The sequence below is a fragment of the Loxodonta africana genome, chromosome 11 (genome assembly GCF_030014295.1).
Source record: "Loxodonta africana isolate mLoxAfr1 chromosome 11, mLoxAfr1.hap2, whole genome shotgun sequence".
NCBI lineage: Eukaryota > Metazoa > Chordata > Mammalia > Proboscidea > Elephantidae > Loxodonta > Loxodonta africana.
Genome location: NC_087352.1, coordinates 107,445,798 through 107,460,871, shown reverse-complemented (window position 1 = coordinate 107,460,871; position 15,074 = coordinate 107,445,798).

Here is a 15,074-nt window from a genome sequence, read left to right as displayed (position 1 = left end):
CCTCCGAGCACTGCTTTCGCTGTGTCCCAAAGGTTGGAAGTGTTTTCATTCTCATTGGAGTCTATGAATTTCTTTATTCCATCCTTAAAGTCTTCTATATTCCAGTCTTTTTTGAGTAGGGTATTGTTCAGTTTCCACGTTTTGATTTCTTTTCACTCGTTTCTCTGTTATTGATTTCTACTTTTATGGCCTTATGGTCTGAGAAGATGCTTTGTAGTATTTGAATGTTTTGGATTCTGCAAAGGCTTGCTTTATGACCTAATATGTGGTCTATTCTAGAGAATGTTCCATGTGCACTAGAAAAGAAAGTATACTTGGTTGCTGTTGGGTGGAGTATTCTGCATATTTCTATGAGGTCACATTGGTTGATTGTGGCATTTAGTTCTTTCGTGTCTTTATTGATCTTTCTGGATGTTCTGTCCTTCTCCGAAAGTGGTGTGTTGAAGTCTCCTGCTGTTATGTGGAGCCGTCTATCTCATTTTTCAATGCTGATAGAGTTTATGTATCTTGCAGCCCTGTCATTGGGTGTGTATTTAATATGGTTATATCTTCTTGGTGTATTGTCCCTTTAATCATTATATAGTGTCCTTCCTTATCCTTTAAGATGGATTTAACTTGAAAGTCTATTTTCCAGAAACTGATATTGCCACTCCTGCTCTTTTTTGATTGTTGTTTTCTTGATATATTTTTTTCCATCCTTTGAGTTTTAGTTTTTTTGTGTCTCTATGTCTAAGGTGTGTCTCTTTTAGGCAGCATATAGACAGATCTTGTTTTTTAATCCATTCTGCCACTCTCTGTCTCTTTATTGCTGCATTTAGTCTGTTTACATTCAGCGTAATTATGGATAGGTATTTTTTTAAAAAACTTAGTGCTATCATTTTGATGTCTTTTTTGTGTGTTGACAGTTTCTTTTTCCCACTTGATTTTATGTGTTGAGTAGATTTTCTTTACATATTGTCATTTCCTCATATTCATTGTTGTTGATTTTGTTTCTGCTAAGTCTCTATTTTTCCCTTGTATTTTATTTTGATGAGTAGGATAGTTCGTCTCCTTTGTGTTTACCTTATTATTTACCCCTATTTTTCTAAATTTAAAACTAAATTTTATTTCTTTGTATCACTGTATCTTCCTCTCCCTATGGAAGGTGTATGATTACATTTCTTAGTCCCTGTTTATTATTTTAATGTTGTATTCTTTTATATAATAACATCATTGTTACCCTGTTTTGGGCTTTTTTTTTTTTTAAGTAATCTTGTTTTGCTTTTTTACATTTCCCTGTCTGGGTTGACTTCTGGTTGCTCTGCCCAGTGTTCTAGTATTGGGTTGATACATGATATTATTGATTTTCTAACCAAATAACTCCCTTTAGTATTTCTTGTAGCTTTGGTTTGGTTTTTACGTATTCCCTAAACTTGTGTCTTGAAGGGTTCTGTATATTAAACTTTTGTATCCTGCATCTGGTAGTTCCAGGAATGCACTTTCTTCTAGAAGATCCCTGGATTCTTTGTTTTGAGAACCTGTTGAGGTGATCATGGTCTGTTTCTTTACGTGACTTGGTATTGACTGTTGTCTCTGAGCCATCTATAAGTTATTGTATTAGTTTATGCTTGCTTACTGTGTCGTAGCTTCTTGCTTTGTTTTGTTTTGTATACTCCTATGGGTTGCTTGAGTGAACAAGCTTGATTATTTTCACCTTTAGAGCTCTGGTGTCCTGTCCCCAGCTGGCTATAGATATTATCAGATGTATCAGTCTAGGAGTGCATTCGCTTTTCTTGTATGAATTCAGCTCAGGTTTCCAACTAGCTGATCATCGAGTGTGTGGTACAGGCTCTGTCCTACAGTCTTAGAGGGGCAGGGGTGATTAGCACATATACTGATATCTGATTGCCGCAGGGGGTCCTGCTCTGAACAAGGCAGGGTGCTGAGAACCGACCCCCAAGTGTCTCTGGAGAAAATGCATCTCTGTTCCCTAGAGCGTCCTGGTGGGTGGGTTCTGCAGAGGGACAATGGGCACCCAAAGCTTTTGGTTGTAAGGACTGGGAGGTACCAGTTATCTTTGGATCCCTGTTGCAGGTGGCTGGGTGACCTGAGTGGATCTACCAGTCCTTAGGTCCCTGGTGTGGGTAGGTGAGGACCTTGATAATAGGCAAAGCAATGTCAAATGTCAAACACCAACCTCTCCACCACACAGCTGAAATGGTTGGAGTTTGCCAACAACGGCCTGTTCTCCTGAAATAGGCCCACACAGGTCTGTGCAGAAGGGAAAGTGCTCATGGTCCACAGATGGTTTATGTCTGGACAGAAACCGCTTCTGTCCTGCTCTCCCTCCGGTTCATGGAGCTGGCAAATCATCTTTTCCCCCCAATTGCAAATTTTTTCCTTCCCCAAGGTTGGGAGGATGGCTCTAGGTGCTCACCAGGGTCTATCTCAGGCCCCGGGATTCAGCCGTTGAAGCCGGCTTGGGGGTGGGGGGGCACGGTAAAATATAAGCAAGTACTTAGCTTTTGCCTAGAGCGCCGTTCTCCTCAGGTTCCAGAGGTGTGAGTAGGCTGTGCGGCTGGCTGCTTCTCCCTGAGGAAACTGTGGCCAAAGGCTAGTACCAGCCCTTCGTGCCGCTGCCGCGGCCGCTGCTACCGCTCCGGGAATGGTGCCTGAGAGCTCCCTGCAATTCAGGTCCGGTAATTCCTTTCCACTTCTGAACGGTGTCTTCCTCTCCCTGCCCCTCAGTTTGTTGTCTAAGCTTGCCTTTGATGCTCAGGCCTCCCAGCTTGTCACAAATATACTCGTTTCACTTGTTTTTTGGGGCCTTTGTTGTGAACGTGGCTCGCTGGAAGCGTCTGTCTATTCCGTCATCTTGGCTCCACTGTCCCTTTTTTTTTTAATTGTACTTAAATGGAGGTTTACAGAACAAACTAGTTTCTCATTAAACCGTTAGTACACATATTGTTTTCTGACACTGGTTAACAATCCCATGACATGTCAAAATTCTCCCTTCTCCACCTACCTTTCCTGTTTCCTCCTGCCTTAGAGTCCTGCCCCCTGGGCTGGTGTGCCCCTTTACTTTCATTTCTTTTATGGACATGTCCAATCTTTGGCTGAAGGGTGAACCTCAGGAGTGACTTCATTACTGAGCTGAAAGAGTGTCCAGGGGCCATACTCTCAGGGTTTCTCCAGTCTGTCAGGCCAGCAAGTCTGGTCTTTCTTTTTGAGTTAAAATTGTGTTCTACATCTTTCTTCAGCTCTGTCTGGGACTTTCTATTGTTCCCTGTGAGAGCAGTCAGTAGTAGTAGCCTGGCACCATCTAGTTGTACTGGACTCATTCTGGTGGAAGCCGTGGTAGATATGATCCATTAGTCCTTTGGACTAATCTTTCCCTTAGGTTTTTAGTTGTCTTCATTATTTCTTGCTCCCAAAAGGGTGAGATCAATGGAGTATCCTAGACAGCCTCTCAAAGGCTTTTGAGACCCCAGATACCACTCACCAAAGTAGAATGTAGAGCATTTTCTTTATAAACTATGTTATGCCCATTGAGCTAGATGTTCCCTGAGACCATGGTCCCCATATTCCTCAGCCCACCAATTCAGTCCCTCAGGGAGTTTGGGTGTGTCTATGGAGCTTCCATGACCTTGCCTTGTACAAGTTGTGCTGGCTTCCCCAGTATTGTGTACTGTCTTGCCCTTCACCAAAGATACCACTTATCTATTGTCTATTTGGTGTTTTTCCACCCCCACCCTTCCCCTCCCTCATAACCATCAAGGACTGTTTCTTTTGGTGTGTAAACTTTTTCGTGAGTTTTTACAGTAGTGGTCTCATGCAATATTTGTCCTTTTGTGATTGACTTATTTCACTAAGCATAATGTCTTCCAGATTCATGCATGTTATGAGATGCTTCACAGATTCATCGTTGTTATTCATCACTGTGTAATACTCCATTGTGTGTATGTACCACAATTTGATTATCCATCCGTCTGTTGATAGGCATCTGGGTTGTTTCCATCTTTTTGCTGTTGGGAACAATGCTGCAGTCACCATGAGTGTGCATATGTCTATTCGTGTGATGACTCTTATTTCTCTAGAACATGTTCCTAGGAGTGGGATTGCCAGATCATATGGCATTCGTATTTCTAGCTTTCTAAGGAAGTGCCATATCTTCTACCAAAATGTTTGCATCATTTTGTGTTCCCACCAGCAGTGCATAAGAGTTCTGATCTCCCCCAGAGCATCTCCAACATTTGTTATTTCCTGCTTTTTTAATTTGTGTCAGTAATGCTGGGGTGATATGGTATCTCATTGTGGTTCTGATTTGCATTTCCCTAATGGCTAGTGATCGCTAGCATTTTCTCATGTGTCTGTTGGCTGCTTGAAAGTCTTCTTTGGTGAAGTGTCTGTTCATTTCCTTTGCCCTTTTTTTAATTGGATTATTTGTCTTTTTGTTGTAGAGGTATTGGATTTTCTTGTAGATTTTAGGGATTAGACCTTTGTCTAATTTGTAATAGCCAGAATTTTTTCCCCAGTCTGTACGTTCTCTTTTTATTCTTTTGGTTAAGTCTTTCGATGAGCCTAAGTGTTTAATTTTTAGAAGATCCCAGTTATCTAGCTTATCTTCTGGAGTTTGTGTGTTGTTGGTTGTGATTTGTATCTTGTTAATGCCGTGTATTAGGGCCTATAGCATAAAAAAAATAGATCCTACTTTTTCTTCTATGAACTTCATAGTTTTTGGCTTTACATTCAGGTCTTAGGTCCATTTTGAGTTATTTTTTGTATATGGTGCGAGGTATGGGTTCTGTTTTTTTTTCCAGATGGAAAAGAAGACTGTTTCTGGCCCATTTGATGAAGTTTGGGCCCTTGTCAAAGATTGGGTGATCATAGGTGGATGGAATTACATCTCGGTTCTCAAGTCTCTTCCATTGGTCAATGTATCTGTTGTTGTACCAGTACCAGACTGCTTTGAAAACTGTAGCTGTATAGTAGGTTCTGAGGTCAGGTAGTGTGAGTCCTCCTACTTTATTCTTCTTCAATACTGCTTACTTATCTGGGGCTTCTTCCCTTTCCATTATAAAGCTAATGATGTTTTTCCATCTCTTTAAAGAATGTTGTTGGTATTTGTTGTTATATTTCCATCTCTTTAAAGAATGTTGTTGGTTTGTTGGTAAATTGCTTTGGGTAGAATCGTCATTTTCACAGTGTTGAGTCTACCTATCCATGAGCATGGTATGTTTTTGCATTTATGTAGATCTGTTTTGGTTTCTTGCAGTACTGTTTTGTAGTTTTCATTACATCCCTGGTTAGATTTATTCCTAAGTATTTTTTTTTTTTTAGGGGCTATTATAAGTGGCATTGTTTTCCTGATTTCCTTTTCATCATTCTCTTTATTGATCTATAGGAATCCAACTGACGTTAGTATGTTTATCTTGTATCCTGCTCCTCTGCTGAATCTATCAGTTCCACTAGTTTTCTCATCAAGTCTTTTGGGTTTTCTATGTATAGTATCATATCGACAAATAGGGAGTTTAACTTCTTCATTACCAATTATTTGGATGCCCTTTACTTCTTTTTCTTGCCTTATTGCTCTAGCTAGAACTTCCAGCACAATGTTGAATACGAGTGGTGATAAAGGGCATCCTTGCATTGTTCATGTTCTCAAGGGGAATGTTTTCAACCTCTCTCCATTAAGAACGATGTTGGCCATTGGTTTTGCATAGATGCCCTTTATTATGTTGAGAAATTTCCCTTGCATACTTATTTAGAGTTTTTATCAGGAATGGGTGTTGGACTTGTTGAATGCCTTTTCTGCATCAATTGAGATGACCGTATGATTCTTTTCTTTCTGTGGTGGATTATACCCCACCCAGTGCCGTCAAGTTGATTCTGACTCATAGTGGTGAACTATGTTGTTTGATTTTCTAATGTTGAACCATCCTTGCATACCTGGTAAAAATCCTACTTGGTCGTGGTGTATTATTTTTTTGATATGATGCTGAATTCTATTGGCTAGAATTTTGTTGAGAATTTTTGCATCTATATTTATAAGAGATATTGGCCTGTAATTTTGTTTTCTTATGGTGTCTTTGCCAGGTTTTCGTATTAGGGTTATTCTGGCTTCATAGAGTGAATTCGGAAGTATCACTTCCTGTTCTGTGTTCTGAAATAGTTTGAGTAGTATTGGCATAAGCTCTTCTCTGAATGTTTGGTAGAATTTTCCAGTGTAGCTGTCTGGGCCAGGCCTTTTTTTCATTGGGAGTTTTTTTTTTTTTTTTTAATTACCTTTTCAATCTTCTTACGGATCTGTTTGGATTTTCAACATCTTTTTATGTTAGTTTGGGTAGGTAGAGTGTTTTTAGAAATTTGTCCATTTCCTCTAGGTTTTCAAAATTGTTGGAGTATAGTTTTTCATAATACTCTGTTATGATCCTGTTTGTTTTAGTTAGGTCTGTTGCAATGTCTGTATTTCACTTATTTGGGTTATTTTTTGCATTCTCTCCTGTTTTTCTTTTGTCAATTTGGCCAGTGGTTTGTCGATTTTGTTGATCCTTTCAAAGAACCAGCTTTTGATTTTGTTGATTCTTTCTATTGTTTTTCTATTCTCTATTTCATTTATTTCTGCTCCGATATTTATTATTTCCTTTCTTCTGGTGGCTGCGGGCTTCTTTTGTTGTTTGCTTTCTATTTGTTCAAGTTGCATAGCTAATGTTTTAATTTTGTCCCTTTCTTTTTAGATGTGCACATCTATTGCTATCAATTGACCTCTGAGGACTGCCTTTGCTGTGTCCCAAAGGTTTTGGTATGATGTGTTTTCGTTCTCCTTTGATTCTACAATTTTTTTATTCCATCTCTGATTTCGTCTATTACCCAGTGGTTTTTAAGCAGGGTGTTACTCAGTTACCATGTAATTGATTTTTTTTTCCTTGCTCTTCCTGTTTTTAACTTCCCCTTTGATGGTATTGTGATCAAAAAAGATACTTTGCATTATTTCAATGTTTTGGATTTTGTTGAAGGTTGCTCTGTGGCCTAAGATGTGGTCTATTTTGGAGAATGTTCCATGTGCATTGGAAAAGAATGTGTACTTTGCATCTGTTGGGTGGAGTGTTCATATGTCTATGAGGTCAAGTTGGCTGATTGTGCCCTTTAGCTCTTCTGTATCTTTGTTGAGTTTCTTTCTAGATGTTCTATCCTTTACTGAGAGTGGTCTGTTGAAGTCTCCTACTACTATTGTGGAACCATCAGTTTCTCTTTTCAATGCTGTTAGTTTATTTTATGAATTTTGGATCCCTGCCATTGGGAACATAGATGTTTATTATGGTTAATTCTTCATAATGGATCATAATTTTAATCATTATATAGTACCCCTCTTTGTCTTTTATGCTGGATTTTGTTTTAAAATCTATCTTATCTGAGATTAGTATTGCCACTCCTGCACTTTTTTGGTAATTATTTTCTTGATTTTTTTTTTCCAATCACTTGATTTTTAATAAAATTACATCTTTGTTTCTAAGGTGTGTCTCTTGTAGAGAGCATAATGATGGATCCCCTTTTTTTTTTTTAATCCATTCTGTCACTCTGTGTCTCTTTATGGGTGCATTTAGGCTATTTACATTCAGTGTAATTATTTATAGGTGTGAGATTATTGCTGTCATTTTGTAGTGCTTTTTTTTGTGGTGCTGACATTTTCTTTGTTTCTCTTACTTTCCAGTGCTGAATTCTTTTTGTTTGTGAGTTTCTTTTTCTTTTGTTTTTGTAGAATTTGTTTTTATTGAGACTTTGTTTTTCTTCTTCATTTTGATGAGAAGGTTTGTTAACTTTCTTTGTGGTTACCTTGAAATTTACCCTTATCTTCCTAGGTTTGAATCCGTCTCTTATTACTTGGCAGCACCTTGCCTTCCTCTCCATTAGAAAGTTCTATGCCTACATCGTTTATTCCCTCTTTTATTGTTCTGATGTTTTTGTCATTTACAGATTAACCTCTCTGGTTCCCTTTTGTAATTCTTTTTTGGATAGTCCTTTACAGTTTATTTCCTAGGTTGGTATCTGGCTGCTACAATCTTGTGTCCCAAATTCAGGCTGTGGTATGAGGTTGTTTGTTCTCAGACCGAAGGATTCTCTTTAATAATCTTGCAAATTTGGTTTGGTTTTTACACACACCCTTAATTTCTGTATATCTGGAAATGTCCTAATTACACAATCATATTTGAATGAGAGTTTTTTAAAAATAATTTTTATTGTTCTTTAAGTGAAAGTTTACTAATCAAGTAAGTCACATATAAGCTTATATAAACCTTACTTCATACTCCCACTTACTCTCCCCCTAATGAGTCAGCCCGCTCCCTCCTTCCAGTATCTCCTTTGGTGACGGTTTTGCCAGTATCTAACCCTCTCTACCCTCCTATCTCCCCTCCAGACAGGAGATGCCAACACAGTCTCAAGTGTCCACCTGATACAAGTAGCTCACTCTTCATCAGCATCTCTCTCCGACCCATTGTCCAGTCCCTTCCACGTCTGATGAGTTGTCCTCAGGAATGGCTCCGGTCCTGGGCCAACAGAAGGTTTGGGGACCATGACCGCTGGGATTCTTCTAGTCTCGGTTGGACCATTAAGTCTGGTCTTTTTATGAGAATTTGGGGTCTGCATCCCACTGTTCTGCTCCCTCAGGGGTTCTCTGTCCTGCTCCCTGTCAGGGCAGTCATCAGTTGTAGCCGGGCACTATCTAGTTCTTCTGGTCTCAGGATGATGTATGTCTCTGGTTCATGTGGCCCTTTCTGTCTCTTGGGCTCATAGTTATCGTGTGACCTTGGTGTTCTTCATTCTCCTTTGATCCAGGTGGGTTGAGACCAATTGATGCATCTTAGATGGCCGCTTGTTAGCATTTAAGGACCTAGACGCCACACTTCAAAGTGGGATGCAGAATGTTTTCATAATAGAATTATTTTGCCAATTGACTTATAAGTCCCATTAAGCCATAGTCCCCAAACTCCCGCCCTTACTCCGCTGACCTGCGAGGCATTCAGTTTATCCCGGAAACTTCTTTGCTTTTGGTTCGGTACAGTTGAGCTGTCCTTCTGTGTATTGAGTATTGTCCTTCCCTTAACCTAAGGTAGTTCTTACCTACTAACTAATCAGTAAATAACCCTCTCCCACCCTCCCTCCCTCTCCCCCTCGTAACCACAAAAGTATGTATTCTTCTCAGTTTATACTATTTCTCAAGACCTTATAATAGTGGTCTTATACAATATTTGGCCTTTTGCCTCTGACTAATTTCACTCAGCATAATGCCTTCCAGGTTCCTCCATGTTATGAAATGTTTCACAGATTTGTCACTGTTCTTTATCGATGCATAGTATTCCATTGTGTGAATATACCACAATTTAACGATTCATCCGTTGATGGATACCTTGGTTGCTTCCAGCTTTTTGCTATTGTAAACAGAGCTGCAATAAACATGGGTGTGCATATATCTGTTCGTGTAAAGGCTCTTATTGCTCTAGGGTATACTCTGAGGAGTGGGATTTCTGGGTTGTATGGTAATTCTATTTCTAAATATTTAAGAAAACGCCAGATAGATTTCCAAAGTGGTTGTACCATTTTACATTCCCACCAGCAGTGTATAAGAGTTCCAATCTCTCTGCAGCCTCTACAAGATTTATTATTTTGTGTTTTTTGGATTAATGCCAGCCTTGTTGGAGTGAGATGGAATCTCATCATAGTTTTAATTTGCATTTCTCTAATGGCTGATAATCGAGAGCATTTTCTCATGTATCTGTTAGATGCCTGAATATCTTCTTTAGTGAAATGTGTGTTCACATCCCTTGGCCACTTTTTGATTGGGTTGTCTTTTTGTGGTTGAGCTTTAGCAGATTCATATAGATTTTAGAGATCAGGCACTGGTCGCAGATGTCATAGCTGAAAAATTTTTCCCAATCTGTAGGTGGTCTTTTTACTCTTTTGGTGAAGTCTTTAGATGAGCATAGGTGTTTGATTGTTAGGAGCTCCCTGTTATCTGGTTTCTCTTTGTCATTTTTGGTAATGTTTTGTATTCTGTTTATGCCTTGTATTAGTGCTCCTAAGGTTGTCCCTATTTTTTCTTCCATGATCTTTAACGTTTTAGTCTTTATGTTTAGATCCATGATCCACTTGGAGTTAGTTTTTGTGCATGGTGTGAGGTATGGGTCCTGTTTCATTTTTTTGCAAATGGATATCCAGTTATGCCAGCACCATTTGTTAAAAAGACTATCTTTTCCCCAATTAATTGACACTGGGCCTTTGTCAAATATCAGCTGCTCATATGTGGATGGATTTATATCTGGGTTCTCAATTCTGTTCCATTGGTCTATGTGTCTGTTGTTGTACCAGTACCAGGCTCTTTTGACTACTGTGGCTGTATAATATGTTCTAAAATCAGGTAGAGTGAGGCCTCCGACTTTCTTCTTCTTTTTCAGTAATGCTTTACTTATCCGGGACTTTTTCCTTTCCATATGAAGTTGGTGATTTGTTTCTCCATCACATTAAAAAATGTCATTGGAATTTGGATCGGAAGTGCATTGTATGTATAGATGGCTTTTGGTAGAATAGACATTTTTACTATGTTAAGTCTTCCTATTCATGAGCAAAGTATGTTTTTCCACTTCTGTAGGTCCTTTTTAGTTTCTTGTAGTAGTACTTTGTAGTTTTCTTTGTGTAGGTCTTTTACATCTTTCGTAAGATTTATTCCTAAGTATTTTGTCTTCTTGGGGGCTACTGTGAATGGTATTGATTTGGTGATTTCCTCTTCGATGTTCTTTTTGTTGATGTAGAGGAATCCAAGTGATTTTTGTATGTTTATCTTATAACCTGAGACTCTGCCAAACTCTTCTATTAGTTTCAGTCGTTTTCTGGAGGATTCCTTAGGGTTTTCTGTGTATAAGATCATGTCATCTGCAAATAGAGATAATTTTACTTCCTCCTTGCCAATCCGGATGCCCTTTATTTCTTTGTCTAGCCTAATTGCTCTGGCTAGGACCTCTAGCACAATGTTGAATAAGAGCGTTGATAAAGGGCATCCTTGTCTGGTTCCCGTTCTCAAGGGAAATGTTTTCAGGCTCTCTCCATTTAGGGTGATGTTGGCTGCTGGCTTTTTATAGATGCCCTTTATTATGTTGAGGAATTTTCCTTCAATTCCTATTTTGCTGAGAGTTTTTATCATGAATGGGTGTTGGACTTTGTCAAATGCCTATTCTGCATCAATCAATAAGATCATGTGGTTTTTGTCTTTTGTTTTATTTATGCGGTGGATTACATTAATGGTTTTTCTAATATTAAACCACCCTTGCATAAAAAATTGCATACCTGATATAAATCCCACTTGGTCGTGGTGGATTATCTTTTTGATATGTTGTTGAATTCTATTCGCTACAATTTTGTTGAGGATTTTTGCATCTAGGTTCATGAGGGATACAGGTCTGTAATTTTCTTTTTTTGTGGTGTCTTTACCTGGTTTTGGTATCAGGGATAGGGTGGCTTCATAGAATGAGTTAGGTAGTATTCCATGATTTTCTATGCTTTGAAATACCTTTAGTAGTAGTGGTGTTAAGTCTTCTCTGAAAGTTTGGTAGAACTCTGCAGTGAAGCCGTCTGGGCCAGGGCTTTTATTTCTTGGGAGTTTTTTTTATTACCTTTTCAATGTCTTTTTTTGTTATGGGTCTATTTAGTTGTTCTACTTCTGATTGTTAGTTTAGGTAGGTAGTGTATTTCTAGGAATTCACCCATTTCTTCTAGGTTTTCAAATTTGTTAGAGTACAATTTTTCATAATAATCTGATATGATTCTGTTAGTTTCAGTTGGGTCTGTTGTGATGTGGCCCATCTCGTTTCTTATTCAGGTTATTTGTTTCCTTTCCTGTATTCCTTTAGTCAGTCTGCCCAACGGTTTATCAATTTTGTTAATTTTTTCAAAGAACCAGCTTTTGGCTTTGTTAATTCTTTCAATTGTTTTTCTGTTCTCTAATTCATTTAGTTCAGCTCTAATTTTTATTATTTGTTTTCTTCTTTTTTTTTTAGTGCCTGATGGATTCTTTTGTTGCTCGCTTTCTATTTGTTCAAGTTGTAGGGACAGTTCTCTGATTTTGGCTCTTTCTTCTTTATGCATGTGTGCATTTATCGATATAAATTGAACTCTGAGCACTGCTTTTGCTGTGTCCCACAAGTTTTGATAGGAAGTGTTTTCATTCTCGTTGCATTCTATGAATTTCTTTATTCCCTCCTTAATGTCTTCTATAACCCAGTCTTTTTTGAGCATGGTATTGTTCAGTTTCCAAGTATTTGATTTCTTTTCCCTGATTTTTCTGTTATTGATTTCCACTTTTCTGGCCTTGTGGTCTGAGAAGATGCTTTGTAATATTTCGATGTTTTGGATTCTGCAAAGGTTTGTTTTATGACCTAATATGTGGTCTATTCTAGAGAATGTTCCATGTGCGGTAGAAAAAAAAGTATACTTTGCAGCTGTTGGGTGGAGTGTTCTGTATAAGTCTATGAGGTCAAGTTGGTTGAGTGTAGCAATTAGGTCTTCCGTGTCTCTATTGAGCTTCTTACTGGATGTCCTGTCCTTCTCTGAAAGTGGTGTGTGGAAGTCTCCTACTATAATTGTGGAGGTGTCTATCTCACTTTTCCGTTCTGTTAAAGTTTGTTTTATGTATCTTGCAGCCCTGTCATTGGGTGCATAAATACTTAATATGGTTATATCTTTCTGGTCTATTGCCCCTTTAATCATTATGTAGTGTCCTTCTTTATCCTTTGTGGTGCATTTAACTTTGAAGTCTATTTTGTCAGAAATTAATATTGCTACTCCTGCTCTTTTTTGCTTGTTGTTTGCTCAATATATATTTTTTTCCATCCTTTGAGTTTTAGTTTGTTTGTGTCTCTAAGTCTAAGGTGTGTCTCTTGTAGGCAGCATATAGACGGATCGTGTTTCTTTATCCAGTCTGTGACTCTCTGTCTCCTTATTGGTGCATTTAGTCCATGTACATTCAGCGTAATTATAGATAAGTTTTGATGCTTTTCTGTGTGTGTTGTTGAGAATTTCATTTTTCCACTTACTTTTTTGTGCCGAGGCATTTTTCTTTGTAAATTGTGTGTTCCTCATTTTCATAGTAGTTGACTTTATGTTTGCTGAGTCGTTATGTTTTTCTTGGTTTTTATTTTGAGTTATGGAGTTGTTATACCTCTTTGTGGTTACCTTAATATTTACCCGTATTTTTCTAAGTAAAAAGCTAACTGGTTTTGTCCTATATCGCCTTGTTTCCCTCTCCATATGGCAGTTCTATGCCTCCTGTATTTAGTCCCTCTTTTTGATTATTGTGATCTTTTACATATTGACTTCAATGATTCCCTGTTTCGCACATTTTCTTCTTTTTAAAATTAATCTTAATTTTTTTTGTGTGATTTCCCTATTTGAGTTGATATCAGGATGTTCTGTTCTGTGACCTTGTGTTGTGCTGGTATCTGATATTACTGATTTTCTGACCAATTTCCTTTAGTATTTCTTGTAGCTTTGGTTTGGTTTGTGCAAATTTTCTAAGCTTGTGTTTATCTGTAAATGTTTTATTTTCACCTTCATATTTGAGAGAGAGTTTTGCTGGATATATGATCCTTGGCTGGCAGTTTTTCTCCTTCAGTGCTCTATATATGTCATCCCATTGCCTTCTTGACTGCATGGTTTCTGCTGAGAGTCTGAACTTATTCTTATTGATTTTCCTTTGTAGGAGACCTTTCTTTTATCCCTGGCTGCTTTTAAAATTTTCTGTTTATCTTTGGTTTGGGCAAGTTTGATGATAATATGTCTTGGTGATTTTCTTTTTGGATCAATCTTATATGGGGTTTGACGAGCATCTTGGATAGATATCCTTTCGTCTTTCATGATGTCAGGGAAGTTTTCTGCCAACAGATCTTCAACTATTCTCTCTGTATTTTCTGTTATCCCTCCCGGTTCTGGAACTCCAATCACACGCAGTGTATTCTTCTTGATAGAGTCCCACATGATTCTTAGGGTTTCTTCATTTTTTTAAATTCTTTTATCTGATTTTTTTCCAGCTATATTGGTGTCAGTTCCCTTGTCCTCCAGGTCCCCCACTGTGCATTCCAATTGCTCGAGTCTTCCTCTGACTTCCTATGGAATTGTCTAATTCTGTAATTTTACTGTTACTCTTTTGGATCTCTGAATGCTATGGATTCTTGCAGCTTATTAATTTTTCCACTATGTTCTTGAATAATGTTTTGGATTTCTTCAACTGCTTTATCAGTGTGTTCCTTGGCTTTTTCTGTAGATTGCCTTATTTCATTTATGAGGTCATCCCTGATGTCTTGAAGCATTCTGTAAATTAGTTTTTTATATTCTACATCTGGCAATTCCAGGATTGTATCTTCATTTGGGAAAGATTTTGATTTCTTTAATTTGGGGAGTTGTAGAAGCAGTCATGGTCTGCTTCTTTATGTGGTTTGATATTGACTGCTGTCTCCAAGCCATCTGTAAGACAGTGTAGTGATTTATTTTATATTTGCTCACTGAGTCTTATCTTGTTTTGTTTTCTTTCAATGTACGTAGAGGGGCTACTAGATTGCGCTGTCTTGATTGTTGTAGCCCTTGAATCACTTATGTCCTATTAACATCTGGTTTGGGCTGTTACCAGATATATAAACCTAAGAGTCCATTCACTATTCTTGAGTAGAATCTGATTTTGGGTCACCAAGTGTGTGGTGCAGACTGTCACCTATGCATCTAGAGGAGTGGTGGTGATAGTTGTGTGCACCAGATTCTAATAGCAGCAGGGAGTCACACTCCAGGGGGGCAGGATGCTGACAGGCTTCCCCCAAGTGCCAGTGAGGTAGGTGTGTCTCTATTCCTAAAGCACTTTGGTTGGTGGGCTCTGCAGCTGTACCTTAGGCACCCAATGCATGTACCCCTACAGATTGGTAGGTGTCACCATCCTCAGACTCCTAAGGCAGGAGGCTAGGTGGTCTGGGGGGAGCTTCAGCCCTCAGTTCCCTGTTGTGGGTTGGTGAGGGTTCTGTTCAATACGCAGAGATGTCAGACCTGGGAAACTTGTCTTTCCG